At 40.1% G+C, this 25,170-nt stretch overlaps 1 protein-coding gene across 4 annotated transcripts in view; it reads right to left on the reverse strand.

Moving 5' to 3' along the window:
- Positions 1-21,460, reverse strand: part of PUM2 (pumilio RNA binding family member 2) — a 75,910-nt gene extending 54,450 nt beyond the window's left edge. For all 4 annotated transcript variants that reach the window (XM_059835921.1, XM_059835920.1, XM_059835919.1 and 1 more), the window contains exon 1: positions 21,429-21,460. The gene's annotated coding sequence lies outside the window, so the exon portion shown is untranslated. The remainder of the gene's footprint in view (positions 1-21,428) is intronic.
- Positions 21,461-25,170: the final 3,710 nt, after the last annotated feature.

The raw sequence follows: 25,170 nt of genomic DNA on the forward strand, positions 1-25,170 counted from the left end.
TCCAGGCACCCAGATCCAGGGAGAAGTACTCTCTCCAATAACCCTGCATCTTGCCAGAAACAAGCTTCTAACCATTTTCTTGCAAAAGGAAAGATCAGCCCCTTCTTTGAAAAAAGGGTTGGAGAAAAATAATAACAAAACAAAAAATATAATATAAAAGAGAAAGATATGACTTCATTTTATACCTAAAAAGTGGTTAAACCAGCTGACCAGAAAGTAGGAAACCCCACTTTTTCTGCATTAAGGAATTCCAAATCTCATCCCTCTCTTCCCAGGTGAATACTCAAACCACTATGAAGAAAAGGAGGACACATTTTGTAGTTGAAGCTCTGGTACTAGGCCAAAAATTCAACACAAACCACCTGGTAATTACAGTACTGTAACTAGTAAGAAAGGGAAGTTGCTGTTCACATTGCAAATGCTTCAGCCTTTGTCTTTATTTTGCTGACTGTCTTTAATGCAAAATACCTTTCTAGCAGTTTTCTACAGGGGTGGCTCTTCCGCAGCATTTATCTTATGATATATGCTTATGGCAGAAACTTAGCATTATTAGCACGTTAAACTAATTTAAGAATTCAAAAATGGCTGTATTTTAAAACACAATACATAACAATTCTGCCACTCCTCCATTTAAATCAAACACTGTCTAGTAAAGTCATGTCAGACACTTGACTAGATATTTAAAAAAAACAAACCCAAAAACATTTCAGATGGGTAGCCAGCTTAAAACTACTAAACAAAAATAGTATTTTAACACAAATTAAAACATTAGGCACAAATCTAGTAGAAATTTGTAACAAAGGACAACATGGGAAAACTATACAACAAGCGTAAACTGCAAATCCCCAAACCTCTATTATGAAATACTGCAGTTCAGGGCTGTATATAGAGATTTTCACTACAGAATATTTTGCCAAATTACCCAAAATGTCCTTATTTTGGTTTAGAGGCCAGCCAATAGTACACCCAGATAACAAAAGCTGTTGAGCAGCTGTACAGGCAACTACTAGAAACACAACAGAACTGTGTTTTGTACACAACTTAGTTACAAAATACTAAATATTTTGTGTAACATTTTGAGAAAACAAGGCATTTGCTTGATTAAAGCTGCCTTTGGCTAGATGCATCTTCTCATACCTCTCTGACACATCAAGGAACCAAAGGTTCACTTACTACCAAACTGGTTAATAAAAGTTGATGCTCCCAAGTAATTCAAAGTCTACAGGTATGCTGTGTTTTGAAAAGAGGTAACATTTTCTAAGGACCATATGGAACAGTAATACAATTGCAGACTTGACTAAATACTCCAAAATGTCCAAGCTCCTTAAGCAGTCCAAATAAACAAGATGTTAGGCATTTCTGACAAAACACTTAGGCAACCAGTTTTAAGTTCTAACACATATTTCCATGGCTATAATCTCAAAAGCATAACATCTTCCACCAGTATTTAACAATTCTCATTGCATTAAAATATAGTGTTCTAAAACCAACTAAAACTTTTTGCAGGCAAGTGAATAATTCTTCAATCCCTGTATTTTAGGCTTCTTAACTCATATTCTCAGATCAAGCTATACTTTTGCATTATATGACCCTTAATACATTCAAATACACTAACAAAAACAAACTTAGTTTGTCAATTTAGTTGGCCTGGCTCAGCAATCACTCTGGATCTTAATGTTCTTGTGTATTATTTCCTTGTGAACTTTGTATTGTAAGTTTGAGAAGCAATCCTACCAGTGCTGAGGACACCAACAAGGAAAAAAATGGAACCGGGAGATTTCAAGGTAGGGTTTCTACACCGTGTAGCAAGGGGAAAAAAAATATACTCAGCAAAAGCACTGCCCAGCCTGCTGAAAAAGCTAAGTCACAAAGGGGGGGCCCGGTGATCGTAAGAGTTGACACTTGTACATGCAACACTGACCAAACATTTTGCTTGCTTTCTTTTCAATAGGAGTTATCAGTAATCTGGAAGCATGCACACAGGAGAGAAGAATTTCCTAGGTTTTTTTGAACAGCATATCTATATATAAACATACATAAAATTATGCTGGATAGCATCTTACAAGTCACTGCCAAGTTTGGAAATTACAGATCTACTTGCATAGTCTTCTGCCAACAGACCATACAGAGCAATCATAACAGGACACCACCTCCCACGAAGAAAAGGAGAGGAAAATGAAGCACATCTTGCCACCTGTTTCAGAACTACATGATGGTTCATTGGCCTAACAAGATATTCAGAAACCCTGGGTTCTGTTCCCACCCATGGAATGAAACGTGCTCTAAGAAATAGGTAATTGCACTCGTTCCTCCCGAACACGAACTCTTCCATCACATAAGAAACTTATCCCTTCCTTGCACAGGCTTTCATGCCTGTCTTCCCACCCAACAAGTTCAAGCTTTGCTTTAAGAGTGGCAGAACTGTTTAGGACAAGTTTTTCTAAACTAGTTAGGTGTCCTCAAGCTCATGATTTTAATCCCTACAGTCAAATACCGGTAGAACTACCAGCCTCACATAAGTTAATAATGTGTCTGTACTGAAACCAGATTTTAGAACTATTTATAACAGTAACACTGTTTGCTCCATTTGAAGAGCTAAAGCGATATATTCCAACATAAGTAGGGCATATAGTTTATATTAAATAACTTAGCAGGTTTCTCAAAAGCCTTTTAATTGTGTAAAGAAATTATCTGCTCAAAAAAGTTTCTAACAAATGTACAGAACAGGAAGTCAGGGGGACAGATGTTGCAGAAGTTTGTAAAATACAAGACTAGAGAAGAGACAGCAGATAAAATGTTCATATATAATTTTACAAAATAGAAGAAAAATCTCAAAAAACTTGTCCAATGAGAGTTTTTGTAAACAGGAAATTATTTTTTAAAATGTAGTTTTAAAAATGGATTAAAATAGTATTTATCCATACATTTTTTGCTTATTATTTAAATGAGCTACAAGAAAAAGTAATTCTTCAAAAAAGGGGTTGACTGGTCCTTTACTGCTTGTAAATCAAACTGAAGAACTGTCTTTATCAGAAAAGAAAATGTACAGGTTTAATCTTCAATGTGAAATAGTTTAGGTGTAATCCCATCTAGTTTGGTGAGACTCTTAACGTTCCCCCTACCACACTCTTAGACATGCATATATTACCCTGCATCTCTCACTCCAGTGTTCCTGCATAAATATACCACAAACTAAAAATGAAGACACTAAATATATTCAGAAGTTTGAAAACAAAGCTGTCGCCCATCTACAAGACGGGTCGGAAGGAGGATCCGGGGAACTACAGGCCTGTCAGCCTGACCTCGGTGCCGGGGAAGGTTATGGAGAGGCTCATCTTGAGGGCGCTCACGGGACACGTGCAGGTTACCCAAGGGATCAGGCCAAGCCAGCACGGGTTCATGAAAGGCAGGTCCTGCTTGACCAACCTGATCTCCTTCTATGACCAGGTGACCCGCCTAGTGGATGAGGGGAAGGCTGTTGATGTTGTCTACCTGGACTTCAGCAAAGCCTTTGACACTGTTCCCCACAGTATTCTCCTAGAGAAGCTGGCGGCCTGTGGTTTAGACAGGTACACTCTTCGCTGGGTAAAAAACTGGCTGGATGGCCGAGCCCAGAGGGTTGTGGTGAATGGGGTGAAATCCAGCTGGCGGCCGGTCACAAGCGGAGTCCCCCAGGGCTCGGTTTTGGGACCGGTCTTGTTTAATATCTTCATTGATGATCTGGATGAGGGGATAGAGTGCTCCCTCAGCAAGTTTGCAGATGACACCAAGTTGGGAGGGAGTGTTGATCTGCTTGAGGGTAGGAAGGCTCTGCAGAGGGATCTGGACAGGCTGGATCGATGGGCTGAGGCCAACCAGATGAAGTTCAATAAGGCCAAGTGCCGGGTTCTACACTTCGGCCACAACAACCCCAGGCAACGCTACAGGCTTGGGGATGAGTGGCTGGAAAGTTCCCCTGCAGAAAAGGACCTGGGGGTGTTGATCGACACCCGGCTGAATATGAGCCAGCAGTGTGCCCAGGTGGCCAAGAAGGCCAACGGCATCCTGGCTTGCATCAGAAATGGTGTGGCCAGCAGGAGCAGGGAGGTGATCATGCCTCTGTACTCGGCTCTGGTGAGGCCGCACCTCGAATACTGTGTTCAGTTTTGGGCCCCTCACTACAAGAAGGACATGGAGGTGCTGGAGCGTGTCCAGAGAAGGGCGACGAAGCTGGTGAGGGGTCTGGAACACAAGTCTTATGAGGAGCGGCTGAGCGAGCTGGGGTTGTTTAGCCTGGAGAAGAGGAGGCTGAGGGGAGACCTTATCGCTCTCTACAACTACCTGAAAGGGGGTTGCAGAGAGGTGGGTGTTGGTCTCTTCTCCCAAGTGACTAGTGACAGGACTAGAGGAAATGGCCTCAAGTTGCGCCAGGGGAGGTTCAGGCTAGACATTAGGAAAAAGTTCTTCACTGAGAGAGTGGTGAAACACTGGAATAGGCTGCCCAGGGAGGTGGTAGAGTCACCCTCCCTGGAGGTATTCAAGGAGCGTGTGGATGTGGCATTGTGGGATGTAGCTTGATGGACATGGTGCTGTGTGGTGTTGGGTGGGTTGTGGCTTGTTATTGTTGTTGTGTGGCGTGGGTTTTGTGGTTGTGTTGTGTGGTTTTTTTTTTTTTTTCCCCCCCCCCCCCCCCCAGGTTGGACTCGATGATCTTACAGGTCTTTTCCAACCGTACTGATTCTGTGATTCTGTGATTCTGTAAAATGAAATTTGAGTTGCAGTACTTGTCTAAACCGCTTATTATTTAATTGGTGCCGATTACTTAGCATAGGTACATGACAAATCTCTTCTTTCTAATTTTAAAAATCTACACTTTTCTTGGTAGGCTAGTCAGGGAGCATCACCTTCCTACAACAGAGTAATAAGTGCTATCGGTGATGAAACAGAAGTTTAGGGGAATTCATGACACAAACTTCTAACCATTATTGTTCCATTCTATACTGAAAGGCTTTGTGAGTAGTAACACTATACAGCTACTTCTATAAGGAAGTGTGACATTAATTTGCTACATTGCTGTCTTGAGACATCAGCCTTCGTTACTTCATCATTAGCTCTTACTCAAAAACTTTATTTACTAAATTAAAAAACTTAACAGAAAACTTGAGTGCTCTCTAGGCAATATGCTATTAAAAAAGACTTAAAACTTTGCCTTTTCTGAAGATGAACTCTGTATAAAACCCAAATTTATCTACACACAAGCAGGAACTAGGGACAATTTATCTCTCTATATATATTGTACTGATTAATGAAACATACAACTTTCATTCTAATAGACAGGCAAGGAACTTTTCGTAAATGTGTTAACAAGAATTGGAACAATTAGGATGTACAGGCCTAGAATCAAGTAAAAATTTCCGTAAATTAACTTTCTACATTTCAATCAAGACTTTTTTTGCTGATATGTTTTCTTTAGATATCTGAATTATTTTCACTTTTCTGTTTGCTACCAGAGAATCAAAACAAATCAAAACAAATCTGCCCCCGCCAAAAAAGTTAAAAACATGCTTTAAATTTGTTTCAAAAAATTATGTATTTTTTAATACCACCTTAAAAATAATGTGATTTTAAGGAATCCTATGGAACATAACTGATTTATAAACAATAAAATTTATACCAAGAAGATTTTCTACATATGTATATACACCCCCATTAAAGTGGGGCTGAGGAAGTGACAAAAGTCACTCTGACAGAATTTTCAGGAAACAGTTTTCTTGTGTTATTGTAGCATTCATATCAGAAAAGTTCCTCCCACACCCAGCAATTCTGCATATATAGCAATCCCCTTTCTCAGAGCATTTATTTTCATTTTCTTCACTCCTGAATATGGCAGATGCATTTACAGTAACATTCGTTTTCCAAGGATATAGTGTTCAAGAACACTAGATGCAAAAACTGAAGTTCCACCAGTAATTCTCCTGCCCAGAAGTTTCTAGCATCATGACTTCTCCCTCGCAGTCCAGTAGCCTTTGAACAAGCTCTGCTGTTGGGTTTTTTTTTTTCACTCCTTCAGCATGCAAGAGGTAATCAGGGAATACCAACAGTCTGATCTTTTCTAAGTGGGTGCTAAAGCCAAAGATTAAGAAATGGAACTACCTAGTCTTTAGGCAACAGTAGTACAAAGAAGAAATTCAGAATTTTTAGACTTCTCACTCCACTATGAATACCTAGTTGTTCCAAAGAAAGCTGCTGATAAAGCACACAACTTTTCTGTATCACCAGCATAAAATGGCAGTGAAAAAAACAAGTTTCAAAAATACGCCAGTCTGCTTTAAAATCTACCTTGATTCTTTAAGCCTTTAAACTCTGCATAACCCCAAGGACAGCCAGAGAACACTAAAGCATGTTTCTTTTAACATATTTTGAAATAATTATTATGGGGAAGCATATACGTTTTCTACTTTATCTGTCTATAGCAGGGGAATGGACACTTCAAGAAATTGCTGTTATCAATTCTTTCAGCTGTTTTCTAAGGATGTTGTCTTTGGACAGTATGTGTATTTAAACTAACCAGAGATTGCTTAAAAGCTGAAAAAATAGCCAACTGTAAAAAAAGCCTACAAAGAAACTACTTCTAATTCAATAAGCCTAATTTCTAATTCAGTAAGAGCAGTAGCTTAGCCTTGGACATTAATATCTCATTAAATGGTGGCCAGCGTAGTCCTTGAAAGTAAGTAAAAAAATGTCTAAAATAACATCGAAGACTTTATACTGATCACAATTAAGCTACTGGAAATAAAGTAGGCTATTTACAATTCAAATTAAAGTAATAAAAGCTTTGTAACAAAATTTAGTTCACAGACTGGAATTAATACATCTGTGTTTCGATGGATTTAAAGCCAAATTCTTCAACCTTTTCACTCAAGAAGCCAAAAATTTAAGAGCACTTATATGTAAAAGCAGCTATCAGCACATCAGCAGCAGAACTTAGGGTAAGCAGAAACAATAACTGTGGACACACATGGAAAAAAAAAAGACAAATTTTTTAATCACCATCTAACAAAATAAAATAAGTGATCTTACAAGCAAACCTTCTGATTAGGTATCTAAATTCCAGGTTATTAATTCTCATCTAAACTAAAATACTCCCTCAAACCGTTTACCCGATTATGTCCTGCTCCCCTGCTTCCTTCCACATACTCACCCACCACTTTACTTTGCTCCCTGTGAATTCCAATCTCCACTGTCTTCCCTAAAGAGAAAAAGCTTTCACATAACTCTTCCATTACCTTCACAAAGATACCCAAGGGCCCTCTCATCACCCTGACTTTAATGTAAACTGTACCAAACCCAGGTAGTTCAGAAAACTAAATGTAGCCCCTCAGAATCACAGAATCACTAAGGTTGGAAAAGACCAGTAAGACCATAAAGTCCAACCATTAAAAAAAAAAACCCCAAAAAACCACCACACACACACAACCACACCACACACCACCATGCCCATCGAGCCACGTCCCACAATGCCACGTTCACAAGCTACTTGAATACCTCCAGGGAGGGTGACTCTACCACCTCCCAGGGCAGCCTGTTCCAATGCTTGATAACCCTTTCGGTGAAGAATTTTCTCTTAATATCCAATCTAAACCTCCCTGGAGCAACTTGAGGCCATTTCCTCTAGTCCTGTCACTCATCACTTGGGAGAAGAGACCAGCACCCACCTCTCTGCAACCTCCTTTCAGGTAGTTGTAGAGAGCGATAAGGTCTCCCCTGAGTCTCCTCTTCTCCAGACTGAACAACCCCAGTTCCCTCAGCCGCTCCTCATCAGACTTGTGCTCCAGACCCCTCACCAGCTTCGTTGCCCTTCTCTGGACACGCTCCAGCACCTCAATGTCCTTCTTGTAGTGAGGGGCCCAAAACCGAACACAGTATTCGAGGTGCGGCCTCACCAGCGCCGAGTACAGAGGCACAATCACCTCCCTACTCCTGCTGGCCACACTCTTTCTGATACAGGCCAGGATGCCGTTGGCCTTCTTGGCCACCTGGGCACACTGCTGGCTCATCTTCAGCCAGCTGTCAACCCTCCATGCAATACAGCAGTGTCACACATTTTCGTAAGCCTCAATTTTAATCACATGAAAAAAGAAAGAAAACTATGTTCTAAAGCTGCAGATAAGAACTTAGATTAAGCAGATTAGATTAAGCAAAATGACCCAAATGCAAAATATTTTTATTTACCTGACACCTTGAACAACAGAAGAAAGCAAGTAAGAAAATACGAATATACTACAAATGCAAAATACCTGAATGGCTACATGCAGCCTTTTTTTCTGAACTTACTGGCTCCCACCCACCTTATCCTGGATGTCTATGCAAAACTCTCCTAGAACGCCTACGACAAGTTTTAGCTTTGGGACGAAACTCCACAATCACATAATAATCATGTTTGGAATGACACCTCAGTCATAATCCCACCTAGAACCTGGAGCACATGGGAATAAAACACAAAGAAACTTCAACTGGCTCTGTAAGCAGCCAGCTCAGGTCTCCAGTTCCCACAGGCTCCCAGGTAGATGAGTATGTATGTGTTGGCTGCTTCCAGCCCATGTTATCTCCAGAAACAGTGCTACCATTCAGATTTATGCTACTGTCAATAATTCCTTGCAGATCTGAACCAGCTCTGCACAGAGCTATTGCTGAGCAAGTATACAGGATAATTTATCTATATGTAAATCAAAGATAATGCACAGTTGATCACATGCTATTTGTTTTGTTGTAGTATCAGAGTCTCCCTATGCTAATAACTGAATAAGCACTAAAGTACGAAGGATTCGGCTCCCAAGAGCTCTCAGTCTAAGCATAAGACAAATTACAAAGACGGATACAAAGAGAAACTGAATTGGTAAAGTAAGAATAAAGTAGTCGTTCACATTAAGACACTCAACAATGCATGAGTGCCAGGTATTTGGAGACATCAAGGCAGGTGAAAAAGTAAAGACTAACTCAAGAAGCATGTCAGAAAGGGTGAAAATTTAAGAGACTGACTCAAGAAGTATGCCAGAAAGCACAAGCACGCTTGTGAATATACTTAATAAAGACACAACTAATACTACAATCAACAAAGAGGGTGTAGCAGTTCACAGCATGATAGCATATGAGACAATAATACAGTGGGTGGGAATTGGTCAAGTATCTCACAAGCTGAAACTAGCAGCTGCAGTTTGAAATGTTGGTGAAAAGGTCAGAAACTATTCAGATGCATCAAAATGGCAGATGTGATTGGAAGGGGTGATTAAGAGCAAGAGTCTCTGAAGAACCTAAGTTACATGGAATAAACTTGTTTGCACAAGTCAGGTGACTGCAATTACTCTCCTTGTCCTGATGACAGTTAACATTAAGATGTCTTATTCCATGCACTATGTGCTTGAAACAACTAAAAATACAAATCAAGTACCTGCAAGCATCTGCAAAATTCAATGCTTTAATTTTCTTCTCTCTAGGTAGGGAAGTGATTTAAGTATATCACAGAAAAGTTCTTAATGCTTCTCTTTCAGCTGAATTACATGAAAACACCTTGCAGTATGTCACAAAATATTCCTTTCTTGCTATTTCAAATTAACGAAGAGAAGAAAGTCAGACAAGTTACCTCTTTCCAGCTATGCCTGCTGCCAGAACTGTGAGAGTCACAGGCAGGTAATAAGGTGATGTCTCAAGTACGCAGGTTGCAAGACAGATTTTTTAAAGACACAAAAAGCCACAACCTTAAAATTCACCTGAAAAAGCAACAACCTTAAAATTCACCTGAAAAAATTATGATACTTGCTCCAATTTATACAGCATTAGTATGATGGAAAAATCTCACAAAGAACTTAAACAAGGTCGTTTTAACAGGGCATACAACATTTTCTAGAACAGGAATCATATGCCCTTTCCCCCAGCTCTCCCCTAACCACAATGGAAAATCCTTCCAGACTAAGATTTCTTTTCCTAGTTTGTGAGGCTTGAAAAGTTTTACTAATTCGCAAGTTTGAGAAGCTGCCTAAATCATACATTTGACATTAATAATCTGGGTTTCTAGTTAAGTGGAGCTAAATGCTACTGTAATTAATTGAATAGCAAAATAAAAAAATTAAAACCACTGCAAAATTGAACACAGAAAGACAACACTTATAACAAAGTTGTTATAGAACCTGTTGATTGCAGAAACAGAAATAAATGATCTTCAGAACAGCTTCAGATGGACATCAACTTTACAGGGAAAAGGAGCCATCAATCAGCTAAGATAAAACTTGAACTTTTACTGTGATAGACTAGCAATAAAAGGAAAGTATTTATGTGCTGCATAGTTGCTTAGCACTTGAAAAAGTCTTAAAGTATCTGTTTATCAAAGTTATTCTGAAAGCACTTTAAAATAGTTATTTTTCACAACTGTATTTTTAAACTTGAGTAAAAGTTGCAAATAAAGTTAGGAAATCAAAAAATATGGACTGCAAGCTCACTTAGATTTCTAAGGACAGTTTTAAGTAGAATCTATAAAAGGAAGAACTAATGATTCAGGAAATGCGACTCCCACTGTAAGGTCAGGAAATAGATTATGTTGTTCCCAATTTGAATGATGAGATTATGTCCATTGTTCCAAGGGATGGCTACATGACTGTGAGCTCTCATATGGGAAAATTATTTCCCAATTCCCATTGCACAAATGTATTAGCATATCTTATTTGAACAAACAAAACAATCTTATTGTTTAAAACCAAGGCAAAATTTTCACTAGAAATTGTCCATTTTATCCTGGAGGCAACAATGTTAAACATTTGCACATTTTATTAGTTTAATAACATCCACGCATTTTCTCATGGCTATATTAATTCTAATAGATTCCCACAGAAGTCATGCCGAATAGTGACAAAAACTGATGTATAGAGCTTCTCCTCCATACCATGCAAGTGCTGAAAAGCTCTTGAACTCAGTAAGACTCTTTCCTTTGTTCTCTCTACCCCCCCAAAAAATAATTTTTCTTTGTTTCAGCAGCTATTCACAAAACTTCTCCAGAAGTTTGTAAATTCTAACACAAATGGGTTACAGCAATTGCAGCTCAACTGAAGCTTTGTGCAAAGACACGATTTATATTCTTTTGTTTATAGCACCACTATCCTTTGGATGCTTTGAAAAGGCTGCTACATCAGAGCATTTCTCTGGCATTCTTTTGCTTATCAACTCTTGCTTCTTCAGGATCTGACAAAGGCTCTGGTAGACATAAGCTGCAGGACTAAGTTTTCACCATCAGTTCCCACCCTTCTCCCTCTACTGGAGGCAGAGAGAGCAGAAGCAGCAAACAACATGTTAAAATTCATAACCCGATGTATTTAGCTTAAACTGCTAAAGTACCTTTGCCACAAGGGAGGGAAGTAGATATGGCAGATAGGGGAAAAGACAGGACAAATAGCTTGGGCAAAAATCGCACTGCTGTAGCACTTTGCTTCAGCATGTGGGAAGAACATTTGCAAGTCCTCTGACATTCAAGAAAATATATCCTGAGCTTCCCAAAAACATCATCTCCATAACTCCAAATATTACAGACTGACTGCTGATCACTTAGCCTTTGTATCCTAGACAATTCTTCATTACAGAAGTGATGTGAATTATGACAAACAGATCACTAACCTATCTGCAGCCCCATGGGGACATTAACAAAGGGATGACGCCACCATGGACAGTGGTCTTCCTCAGATGCTGTGCTATCAAGAGCCTGAAGTGTTTCTTTGGTCTTGAGGGAAAGAAAAAAAAAGTCACAACCCCAAGACAGTTTTTATACTTAGTTCATTATCCTTCATAACTCTTTCCAATATTAAAAATTTCAAAGGAAGATGAATAAGACCTAGGGATGGTTATTTCTAGATTAAGAAGTTTATACTTAATCCTGTCAATCAGTGACTAGATGCTTTCTGCGGTTTTAATATGAAGGGTAACAATGGCAGTCTCCTGACTCAGACTGCACTTTCAGCTTTGACATCTTGTATGAAAGAGCTGTGCATGCATTACCTTTCAGCTGAGCATCCAAAGATTTTTGGTTATCATCTCTCACGCAAATGAGTGCTCCTCGAGCCTCTGCCCTCCCTTATGCTGCCAATTATTCTGTATAGCCTTCCTCTCTGCCAGCAAAGTAGTTCAACTTTCCAAAATTTTTGCCATACGAGTAACTACTGTCCATCACTATAATTTTTTGTTGCTACAACTGAAGCAATTTTAGAACACAGACAGAATGTGAATATTAATAATATCACACATTTCCATGCCTCTTATTCTGAAATGTTCTGAGACAATATCAGTTTTGAGTCAGGGTGGCTAGTTAATTTAGACACCAAGGTGTCAAACGTACACTTATTAGAAAGATTTTTCCGTCTCAACTAAGTGTTGAATTCCATTCAAATGTGGTGTGTTCAAACTTCCTGCTCTTCTCTTAAATGTGTGTGGCACCTGTAATTTTTCCATCACAGCCTTGATAATATCCAAATCAGCATACATTAAGCCTCAGTACTTCCATGGAACTCCAGGATAACCCACTTGATCTTTCCCTGTGCTATCAGTGGCCTCTAATGCTACTGTGTATTAATACAGAATAGAGTATTTCAGTTGGAAGGGACCTTCTAGTTCAACTACCTGACCACTTCAGGGCTAAAGTTAAAGCATGATATTAATGGCACGAACTGCCTTCTAACTATTGACACTTCACTGCTAATTCCCATAGTTCATTTCTCAACAAACCCTTATGAGGAACACTGACAAGCAATTCGTCAGTCTCTTAACCAGAGTAAAAATAAAATATCCTACTAGACAAATAATTATCTTTACTAAAGATGTCTTGCCTTATGCTTAATAAGATGGTCAGTTCTTTTGAAGACATTTCAGATGGCTTTCAGAAGACCAAAATAATGTTTCCCTAGTCTTCCCACGAATTAGTTTCTTGCGATTAATCAAATATATTTATTAACTTCTTATTCTGACTTAGAATGGGTTACTTGACTTCTTTAGCACTTCAACTAATTTGAAGATTCTTCAAAATCCATCAGTGATTCCAGCCAACTTGATCTGTTTCTCTGGAAAACAAATTGCTCACAACTCCTCTTTCAACTCACTTTGGTGTACCACTCAAAGAGTCAGTCAAAAGTATCATGTATCTTCTAGTACAGAAGAAAATACAAGATTTTTCCACATTCTGTATTTACTTGAATCCACCTGTTGAGGCCTCAGGCTTATGCCAGTTTCTTACCAGAAGACTAGTAGGGTTTCAAAAGATTATTTAAGCAATCCTTATTTTAAATATAGGAAAATTTCTTCCTTTTTATGATTATTTTTGCTTGAAAAATCCCTGAACTTAAAATTTTCCATTTTTGTATTTAATTTTCTATTCATTTTAAGTTCGTACTGAATCAGTGGGGCTAGAGCTCAATTGTCTTCATGAAAAAATGGTTCAGTCTTGCTATATTTATTTAAAATTCCTTTTTATTAATTTGGCACTTTCTTACATTCTTCGATTGCACTATGGCATGCTGAAATTTATGTCAAATCCACATTTTTAAGATATGCTTAGATAACTTATGTTGAAAAGATTTCAGCATCTTCAGTTCTACTTCTTACCTATATAATAATATGGGCAACTGGCTCTAGGTGGTCCTGCTTGAGCAGGGAGGTTGGACCAGATGACCTCCAGAGGAACCTTCGAACCTCAGCTATTCTGTGATATTTATCTATCATACTTATTTCTATCAATTTTCTTTCCAGTTTTTCTCTAAATACATCAAAATATTCTATCTTTCATATATTCATCTACACAGAGATTCTGTCTACTCAATACTCACAGAACACAAGCACAGCTAAACTCCTTCCACAGTTTGCATAAATTTAATTTTAGAAGTACGAAATAAATGGGTTTTCTAACTCAAGAAGTTTGGTTTTTCTTTAAAACAAATACAAAAAAAATACAGTAACTGTTTGAGAGTTTTGTTAAGACAGAACACTGGTACACAAATACTCAAATCAAAGAACGGAAACGGAGAAGTCTCCTGATTTCTACTTGACTTCTGTTAGTTCATATTGCTAAGGAAGAATGGCAGCAGTGAAGAATGGCAGAACATAAAGACAGTACTGATTACAGTAAGTTGGAAAACACTATTTTTACATGGGTAACAATGCACAGCAAAGTAACAGTAGGAGCAGTTTCCCCTTCACTAAATCTTCATAAAGTGCAAAACCATTGGAGGACTTCAAAGGGTAAGTGTAATTCCCCTGCATCCCCCCGTTCTAGTTACCAGAAAACACATAAGAGGTTCACGACATTTACCTGCTGGAGGAATGCGGAAATATTTTGATGGACCTAACTGATTAATAAATAAAGCTGCTGATTAAGACATGGCTCTGATTCCCACTGGGGATGGAAAGCAGGTGGCAGGAGATGCAACTGTTACTCAGCATTTACTTATCGGTGAATAATTTTACCTACACAACATATCAGCCTTGGGAAATGCTAGTGAAAATCAGCACCACTGCCTGTATAACAGACTGAATGCTGGCAAGGAAAAACCCAACACTTTCATACTCAGAAAGTGTGTCCAAGTGGACAAGTAGAATATTGTAGAACTTTGTATTTACAGAACTGCTTTACAGTTTCTGTGTAAGTGTAATACAGAATGTGATACAGCATGAAGCCGGATGTCAGGAGAAAAGATTTTTTCATTTTGCTATGTATTTTTTCATTTTGCTTGCTGTGTAAGAGTAAGAAAAAAGTAAGAGAGTAAAACCGGAAAAAAATGCCAAAAGGAATTAATGAATGAGAAAAAACAGATTAAGAAAAAAACAGACACAACAGATATTCCTGCTTTTATGGTCAGCAAATTTTGTTTATTCACATTTGCTCCTACATTTACTTAATTTTTTGAATACATTCCATAAGTCCTTGGGCTTGGGAAGGTACAAAAAGTTCTTCACTGACTTAAATGTGGCACATTACAAGAGTCCTGGGGAAAAAAGCCATTCCCATCTGAAATTCAGAATGAAGTTTTTAAAGAAAAATTAGGAAATTGTATCAATTAAACATTTGGGGGTAAAAGCTTAAAACTGCATTTTTTTTCTTCTACCCTACTATCTGCGAAAGGAGAAAGTTCAAGTTTTGATCTACACTTAATTCTACTACTTCTATTTTATCCAAACAAAATTTTTTTACCTGCAAGTGTAACAAGTAAGACTGTGTGCTAAATCCATATTACTTCTCATAAAGCCTACCAGAAGCTAGTCCCTTTTCAATCTAAACCAATTATTTTGCATAAATTCAAACCTAATGATCTGATGATATTCTGATAAAACTAGGTACTAACAAAAATATGAAATGCTTATGTAAGTTAAATGAATGGTTCAAACTGAACATTTCAAAATGATTTTATGCAGTTTCATTTATAATTGCTTTAATAAAATTAACTGGGAGTTTTAGAGTTTGGCTTACTACAGGCTTTGAAAAACTAGCTTAACTCACACGTAGTTTTCTTAAAGATGTGGATTCAACACAAAACGCAGGAACTGTTTCAATGAAAAACAAATCAACTACCTACCAAACAATCTATATGAATGGTATCTCCGGTGGGCCAGCGGTGTTTGCTGGAGTAGCCACTCAATTGCTCACCAGCCTGCCTCTGTAAGAAATACCTAACTGTGGCACTGTCCTGCGAACATCACCTGAGCGGTACCTGGACATTGGAAGCACCTGGCACTGCAGTCACAGGGATGGCATGAGGACCGTTTCCACCTGAATTGGGCCCTGATGTTGCTCCAACTACTGCTCCAGCTGGCCAACCCCTACTCCAACCTCACTGGCTACCTGACCAGTGTCCCCATGCATTATTTCTCTGGTCTCCTGCCAGGCCACTTCATTCACGCCTAGGAGAACACATGGAATGCTCATTCCATGTAAAAACCTAAAAAGAAAAGTCTTGATAACATAAAAGGCTTTCCCACATATCTTTAAATATGCAGTTCTTAGGATTAAAAAAGTCCAAGCTGTATAAGAACAATACTCATTGTCAAAATGTTTATTGATTTAAACTTTAAATACCATTACCAAACTAGGCTTCTAAGATAAACAAATAAAGTACCACAGATTTTTTTACAGACAATATATTAATATGGTAGAGTTTGACATATTTGAAATGCTTGCCCACATATTTCCATGCTAAACCCAATCAAAATACGACTTTCAATCATAATGGCAGCAGTTTCCTTTACATTATTACTCAGCATGATGTGTAAAACCACCAATTCTGTCATACCACTACATCTGATTTTATACATTTGTAGACTATGTAATGAAGTAGCAGAGAAAATTAACTTCTCTATCTGAACTACATCTCATTCTTACACACCAGCCTCAATTTTTCTTTCAAATTTGTTAAACTATGGAACATTCTAACACAGTAATTGACATTAAACTTCTCTAAACCACACGATAGTACGTTTTGGGGTTTTCACAAAATAAAGATTTCAGGCTCAGATTAAAATGAAGTTTGCCAACTCATTTTTGAAGCATTTAAGTCGTGGCCTGAAACAACTACAAATGACAACAGCAAAAATCTCTCACCGATATGGAGAAAAACCCCTGCAGGAAAAAATACCTGCCCCTGAACACATACATTTAATGATCTTTACACATATTCTTAACCTACCGTAACTGATGTATTATCAATCTTTTAGTATTTAAATGGACTTTTTATTCTTATCCTACCATAACTGATGTATTATCAATCTTTCAGTATTTAAATTGACTTTTTAAGGCAAGAGGACTACACATAAAACCCAAAATATCCCCTGCATTCCTAAGAACTTTTTTTTTTTTGGGGGGGGGGGGGGAGGGAAGAATTTAATTTTGAAGTCCAAGAAATGTCTCACTTTTCATACTAAACAAAAGTGTTAACTCCGAACAATAAAAACTGACATATATGGAATGATATTCACGATCAGAATAGAATGTTTAGGTCTGAAGGTGCAGACAAAAGAAACCACATTCCTCTAATCCCTCTACACAATTCTACATTTTTAATCTAGCCTTATCAACTGTTAAAGATTCAATCTTTAGGGAGATATATAATATATAGATAGATATATGGTAGCAGGATTTTTTATAATCTTGAACAATCCTGGTTTTGTGAATATTGCATAAAAGCTACAGCTACTTTGCCTTATTAGTACTGTTACAGTAGGTATTTGCTTATTGTCAAAATACCCTACTAACATCAGTTCTGCAACTTCTTCAGACTACGTGACTAACTCATCATTGTAGTATGCCCAGAACTAAAGTTTAAGCAATATATATCGTAATGCAGATAAACAAGATACTTGAAAAATATGAGTCAAAACAGACTCATTATTTTTAGCTCAACTACAAAGTCATCTCCAGCGAGTCTAGCTTTGTACTGAATCAATATGCACATGTAAAGACTTACGGAACTAAACACACCCACCCAGCTTTTAAGAAGTCACTTCCCCTTTGAAGATATTTGTGAACAAATTCTATATGAAACTTCAGACCAGCCACACAAATGAAGAAAAAATGTATACAACTAGTTCAATATATCACTCAAAATTCTTCCTTGAAATAACATGGATGAAATCTAAAAGCAAAGTTATGAACATAGATCTGACACAACCCTTATTTCCATTGGGATCTACAGGCCAAGAGCTTAATAATGGAAATAAAGACAACCAGACCTATTACCTGCAACTGAGAGTTTTGCCAATACCTCAATAGCACTGATGAAGCAAGAGGTAACCTATCTTGTAATTTTGATTATTTTCAATTTTAATTTTTCATACAATTCTAAAATGTACACCAGATTACTCAGTCCAATGTACACAAATATATGTTGTAAAAATCTGCATGTTAGAAAAGCTGCAGATGTGATATTTAGCGCAGCCAGTAGAGGACAGAGGATCATATCACCACTTTAAAGTTTAGTGGAAATAAATGCATGTATAGAACAGCTAGCAAAAAAGTTAAATTACAGAGATACTTTTGCTACATTTCAGAGTTTTACATTTCTTTCTCAACTGCTAAGATGGTTGTCATAACCTCTTCAGACATATTTCTTCTACATGTCTACAACTGTTCTTAAGTAGCCGTGTTTAGAATAAAATAATCTGTTAACCAATAATGAAATATAATCTTTAAAGATACTGCTAGAGATGACATCTGGTCTTTATTTGTAAGATAAACATTTCACATACCAGCTTGAAAAGCTCTTGCCTACTATTCTAAAAGCCACAGCAGGTATTCTGAGCGGGATTCAAACTAAATCTTGCTCTAAAGTTTCAGCATGCAAGCCGTTGCTAGAAAATAAAATTTATACAACTTGTTTGAAATGACACCCAAGCAGCTAGAACTGAATACGTTTGCATGTTCTGATGTCATTTAAAACTCTTTTCCACTACATGACTGAAGTGCCTCCAACTTCATTATTAGAAGCACTACATAACTGGTATTTGTTGTCACAGGAGGAGAAAGTGAGTTTTTAGACGGAAGACTTCTTGTCCCATTTCTGAGACAAGAACCTGGGCACTGGCTTTGCGACAACGCTGGAATGGTTGCATAGTGTGGAATAATCAACACAACAGCTATGCTACGGGTGGGGAAAACTCACATTAGATGAGGTAAGCATTTTTCAACTGAATTTACTGAAGAGAAGATTGATAACTCTCTCACATACCTATAACATATAATACACACAATGAGCGGTATTTATAAAGCATGTATACACGACAGTTTTATGTTGTTTCCTTTGTAGAGTTTCTATTAGAAAATCTTCAAAAATAAAAAAGAATGTATTAATGCTTGTTTCACAGAAGATTCCCAACACAGAAAGAATTTAACATTCAAGAGAATTTAGGTTTCTTTTTACTGCAACGGACGGTGAATTTTTATATAATTCTACATTCAAAAAGAAGTATAAAGACACACAAGCAGGAATTCAAACCATCTACTGGGTTACTTGCTACTGTGTGTAATAACTTGGTCTAATCATTTGGGGGTTTTAGAAACCACTGTACAAAGAAAAAAAAAGATGAAGTTATCAAGGAGAATGCTTTTGGAAAATTCTACATATGCTGATTATTCAATGCACACTCACATGTCATTAAATCAAGGGAGGAAAAAATATCTAAAAGTGAACCATAAAGTGCTGTTGAAAAAAAAAAAAAAAAAAAATCAGACCTCATTCACAGTATTCAACAAGCTGACATTCTGTTAACATGCTTGTCCCAAATATCTGCAATATTTGGCCCAGTGAGGACAGTGCAAAGAAACACTTGAGAGAGCAAATCTTGATGAAAATATGTACATAAAGCTTTCAATGTGCACTGCAATCCTCCATAAGATTTAATATATACTGTCATAATAAGAGGTATCTTCTCATCAAAAGACAGGCAAGTCCAACTTTTTCAGCCAACTGCTTCTTGCACTATTAGTTCAATCATGACACCACATGTAATTGCCTCATCACTGTGCCAACATCCCTAAGATAGAAGAAAAATATTAAATATAATAGAGCGATACTATAGAAAAAAAGCACCATTCGCTATTAACACAGAAAAAAATGCTATTCAAATAATATGGACTTGCCTGCATGCAATATCCACATAATAAATTGCAGAATCTGCACTGTCAAGCAGTTTCTCACATGCATTTGCCTACTAACCATTCTTCTGGGACAAATTCCAAATTTTCAACTCTCTGAACACTTCAGAAAACTGTCAGGTGATTTAGTGTCATTTCTACACATATAATCCAAGCTACACCACCTCTAAATTATCATTTCCCTTTTTATTCGAGTTTTCTTCTCCCACCTAACCTATTTATTGACACAAATTGAGTTGTAGACCAGAGAAAGGTAGACAATAATTCTCTCAGCTTCTCAACAAAACTACGACTGTTGTTAACAGCTGGTTTTAAACCTAGACATGACTAAATATAACAAAATACTATGTTTTATATGTAAAAATGGTAACACAAGGTAGTATTTCACAAGGTAATATTTCAAATGTATTCATATCCCACATACCTGAAGAGCTATACCATCTACTCATGGTAACTAAAAGGCCTGATCTCTCAGTTGAGATGCAACAAAGACTTCAGTAAAAGAGAAACTAAAATAAATCTGAAAGCATTTTGTTAACATGTAGCATATAAGTGACAAACAATTAGGCAATATAAGTTTTACCAATTCGCATTTGCAATGACCTATATAGCTCATACATGGCTACATTACTGAGAAAAAAGCATCCCAAAATCAGCTGATATAACCTCTTTATGACATTATATATATATAACATGCTACACATTCTGGTGTTAAGCCATCTTGCTTCAAACAGTAAGCCAGAAGAATATCAAGCGTCCCGAGTATATTAATTTTCTCTCAAGGAATTAGAGTCCGAGATTATGAAACACACTGAAGAGAACAATACCAAAAAAAAAAAAAATCTTTACACAATGACTGCCAAGGAGATTAAAAACCAAACTATTAGTTGTAAGCACGATCCACTCAGGGCAGCTGGCATTTTTCTCAACTTTTTGTTTTTGTTGTCTGCGCAGACACGTTTGAAGAAAAAATAAAACCTAACACTTCATTGTGTGGTATCAACTACCAAAAGCATTTGGCCTTCTCGCTCCACCCTCAGAAAGCAGTCATTATCCTTAAAAGCACTAAAAAAGAATAACACAAGTTTTCACGCTTTCGGTACACTTAAACAAAGCCCATTTTATCCAAATTCCGCACGCAGGCAATTGTCCGTGGGGCTGCCGAAACGACGCCCCCATGCCCGCCGGCTCCCTCGGCGCCTCGCAGCACTTCGTTCCGAAACCTATTGTAACAGCCGGCGCTGTGTCCGCCCCCCCGGGCCTGCCCCAAACTCCCGTCACCCTCACGCGTGTACGCGCCCCGGTACCTCGCCCCACCTGAACCCCTGGCCGCCTCCGAGGGCCTTGCCCCCCCAGCCTTCCCTCAGGCAACAACTTCGCACCCCAGGCCCCGCTGGGAGGGACACTGCTCCCCAAGTCCCCGTTCCCCTCGGCTCGCCGAGAGCACAATGCCGCCCCCCCCACCATCGCCGCCGCCGCCCGCCCGCCTCACACCGACGGCGCCGCCGCCTCCCCTCACGGCGCTCCCTCCCCACCTCGGCGCCGCTCCCCGGCGAGCCGGGAGGACACAAAGGCGGCGAGGCGCGGGCGGCCGCAAGGCAGGCCCCGCGCCGCCCGGTGACCTGCCACAACATGGCCCCCTCCCGCCCTCCTTCTCCCCTCCCCTCCCTCGGCGCGCAGCCGAGGCCGGAGACAAAAGGGGGCTGGAGGAAGGGGGGCCCGCCCGCCCGCTCCGCCCGCCCGCGGCCTACCCAGCGCGGCCCCGGCCCCCGAGGATACTCACGGGCTGGCTGGCGGCGCTTGCTCGCTGCGATGGAGCCGGAGCGGGCCCTGGGACACCCCTGCCCGCCCGCCGGCCCGCCGTCCCCCTCCTCCCCCTCCTCTCGGCGCCTCTCCTTCCTGCCTCCCCTCCCCCCCTTCGGCCGCGAGGGGCTCACAACAACATGGCGGGAGGGCGAGCCCGGCGCGCACGGAGGGAGAGGGACAGCGAGAGCGCGGCAAACCTCCCCCCTCCGCCGCCGCCGCCGCCGCCACTCGCCCCTGCCGCCGCCACAGCGCATGCGCGCCCCAGGGCGGGAGGGAGGCAGCGAGGGAGAGGGAGGCGGTGGCCCCCAGCCCCTTCCGCCGCGCACCGCGCATGCGCTGCCGGCCGGCCGCAGCGCGCCCTCACTGCCCCCTCCCCTCTGCGCGGCCGCGCCAGGCGGCGGCCGAGGGCCGGGGCCGTCCTCTTCCCTCCCGCCAAACAAACCGGCCAAAACACGGCTTCTGTGGGGTTTTTAGCTCTTTTTCACTTTTCGCCTTCGGGGAGGGGTGGCGGCGGCGGGAGGCGGTGCCCGCCCGAAGGCCTGGGGTTAGGAGACAAAGGGGAAGGCGTTTCTAGGGGTACCCGCTGGCTCCTGAGGGCCTCCCGGCACAGCCCGCGGGGGGGGTCACCTTGTTTTTACAATAGTCAGAAACGCATTATTGTAGTTATTGTTTAACAACTGAGCCGATAGTTGCTGTGTGGTGATTTTTGGAAAAGAGCCCTTCCCTCGAGAGTGTTAAATACAGGCTCTCTGATACAGCTGGGTGGCTGCTGTTTGTCAATATGGTACTGGATGCTAGTAAACACTGCTAGTGGTGGTTTTTAATAGCCTCACTCAATCTGAGCATAAATTCTACTTGTTCAGCAGCCTCTGAAAAAGAGAGGGAGCTCTGCCTGTTGGTGACATTTTAAAATACGGATTTCACAAGAAAATCCACTTTTTTGCCTTTTTACCAGTTCTTAAGGGAGTCTGGTTAGAGAGTACTCCAGGAAGCGGCACACAGATGCCATCCACAGATCAAACCTTCAGACGAAACCCGGTTATCAGTCCTGCGGCAGCCGTTCAAAACACTGCTACCGGCCGTTTTTTTCTGTAGGTGGAAAGGAGGCAGGCTCTGCCAGTCCCAGTGACTCGTTCTGGGTACGGCAGGGTGAGAGCAGGCGAGTTAGGGTGCAGGAATAGCACCTGTACTGGTGCTACCACTGGCAGCCGCAGTTGTGAGGATGAGATGTCTGTGGCTACCAGCTGCGTTCTTAAAAATAGAGATGTCTCGAAGGAAAAAACCCTAACTGTTTTCATTATTTATAGACATGGTTGAAAATACGAAAGTTCCTAGCTCCTGATAAAGATAGAAATGTTTTCCCAAGAAATGAAAATTATTTCTTCGGCTTAATACTCGTCAGCTGAGTACCCAGACACATGTGGTCTGCTGCTGCTCGCGTGGCTAATCCCTGTGATCCCCAGTGTCCTGTCCCACTGCCACCTTTGGGCTGTCTCCAGGGAGGCTGCAGGGCTGAACAGCCAATTCCTTTGCTTACTTGAGGAGAGAAGGCCTCTAAGTCACAGCCTCCAAGTCAGCCCTTCCCTTCGTGCAGATGGGCTGGAACTGAAGAAAACCCTGTTACGCTCTTGGCATCCCGAACACTTACAGCAGCCCGTCTGTGTTACACCAGCTCTCCAGCTCAGACCCTTTTGGGGACCCTGTTTGTCCTGGATAATTCTGATCAGTGTTTGTATAAAGCATTAAATGTTCAGGAAGAACTCAACATGCATTTGATAAGCGTAAGCTTGAATGACTTCTACATCAGTCTGCTTCTCAGTACTGAAAAACCCAACCTGATCATGAAACAGAAAAATGTTTAAGTGCAATCAGTTTGGGATTTGATCTGAGAAATACAATTACTTGGTTATTTTCTAAAGTATTTTTCTAAAAAAAGAGACACCAAAAAAATTTCACCAGCACACACCTCACAATTTAACAATGGCACTAAAGTTTTTGGCTCACGCTAAAATAGTTCAAGAAAAGTCTTTCTCTCTTACCTTTGTTCTGAGTGGAAACTTTGAAAGTACTTAATACTTTAGATAGTTTAACTTGATATCACTCCATTACAAAATGCTTTTCCTAGCTATTCCTGTTTTTAAGGAGGTGTTAACAGCTTATTGGGCTCTGCTTATACTCCGGTGGTTTCAGATAAATTCCATTAACACAGTTATGCTTTGTTTTTTCTGTGAATAAGCATCCTCAATGAAAACCCCTAAGCACATATTACAGTCTACAGTTCAGAAAAGTAGCCAAAGATAGGGAAAACCTGGATGCTGTTGCCTCCTCCACAGTCTTCCTGTGATACTTTGGGCAAGTTGAACAGCACTTACAGAAGTTGAAAGCTGCAGTCCTACCCATCCCCACTCAGTTAGTGTCTAATCCTGAAGATGTCTACATTTTCTAAAGCCACAAACTTTGGGACCTAAGACTCTGTACATGAACAAAATTTGTCCTGCTGTGCCATGACATCCATGTCCCTGAGCAATTTTGACAGACAGTGCTGTTAGATCTAGCAAGGTAGCAAATAATTAAACTGTATTAATTAAAACCAAGGCATTCCTCCATGGAAATGAAAAAAAACCTAGATGTGGTAGACCTTCTCAAAGCATCTCCAGAAAAGACGCAGGTACCTACAGAAGGTTGCAGTCTTTTAAAAAAGTGTGCAACACCCTTCACTCCCAGGACTGGGGAGCACCTAGATTTGATTCCTTTGCTCAAGATTCACAGGTCTGACATCCTTAGAGAGAGTCCAGAAAGTCATCAGACTACTTCAGCTGCCCTCTGCTGCAGCTGGCCTGTTCTGCAGGAAAGAATTCAAGAACTTCGTCTCAGATCTTCTACTTAATGGCCTCGCTGGCCATGCAGTCATAGAATCATAGAATGGTTTGGGTTGGAAGGGACCTTTAATAATCCTCTAGTCCAATCCCCAAGTCTAACTACCCCCAGTCTGACTACCATCGTACTGCTTAAGAGGAGCAGTCATAAATAGGTGAGCCTTGCTCAGTTCTCTGAAATAACAGCCGCAGTTAACTACCTACCACCTTCACAGAAGCACAGCACTGCAGCTCAAAAGCAATTAGAGCTATCTGTCCACATTCCAGAGAAGGGCCCTGGAATGGTGGTTTATATCCCTGGCACGTCCCTTGTTACCTACACCTCTGTAAGGTATGCTGACCCGGACATATGTTTCGTGCATTTACAGGAGTGGATTCCATTCTGAAGTTATTAATTTTCCCACATACTGCATAGCAAATCTAGGCACCCAGTGCACAATTGTGGATTCCACTTTGTCTACAGACATACAATTAATTAATTAAAAAATCAATGAATCTGAAATACTACATTCACAAGACTTGCTGCTAAATGCATTGCTATAGGAATCGGTTGATAGTTCATGTTTTACACCATCAGGCACCATAATATGTGGGAGGGTTTACTTAGCTAGTCTTTGGCTAGCCTCTCCTCAGGGCCTCAGAGAAATGTGCCTACAAGCCACAGACTCTTTGTAGGGAGTGACTTTCCCATCCGCACATCCTTTTGCCTCACCATTGCTTCACAAACGCAGCCTTTCCCTGCCATAACCATTCACCATGCTAACTCAGCGTTGACTCTTCTCTTCTATTGCTTTTGACCATGTAACCTGTTCATTAACTCAGCTCCTGCTACGTTACTGTATC

This window comes from Gavia stellata, chromosome 2 (genome assembly GCF_030936135.1).
Source record: "Gavia stellata isolate bGavSte3 chromosome 2, bGavSte3.hap2, whole genome shotgun sequence".
Taxonomy (NCBI): Eukaryota; Metazoa; Chordata; class Aves; order Gaviiformes; family Gaviidae; genus Gavia; species Gavia stellata.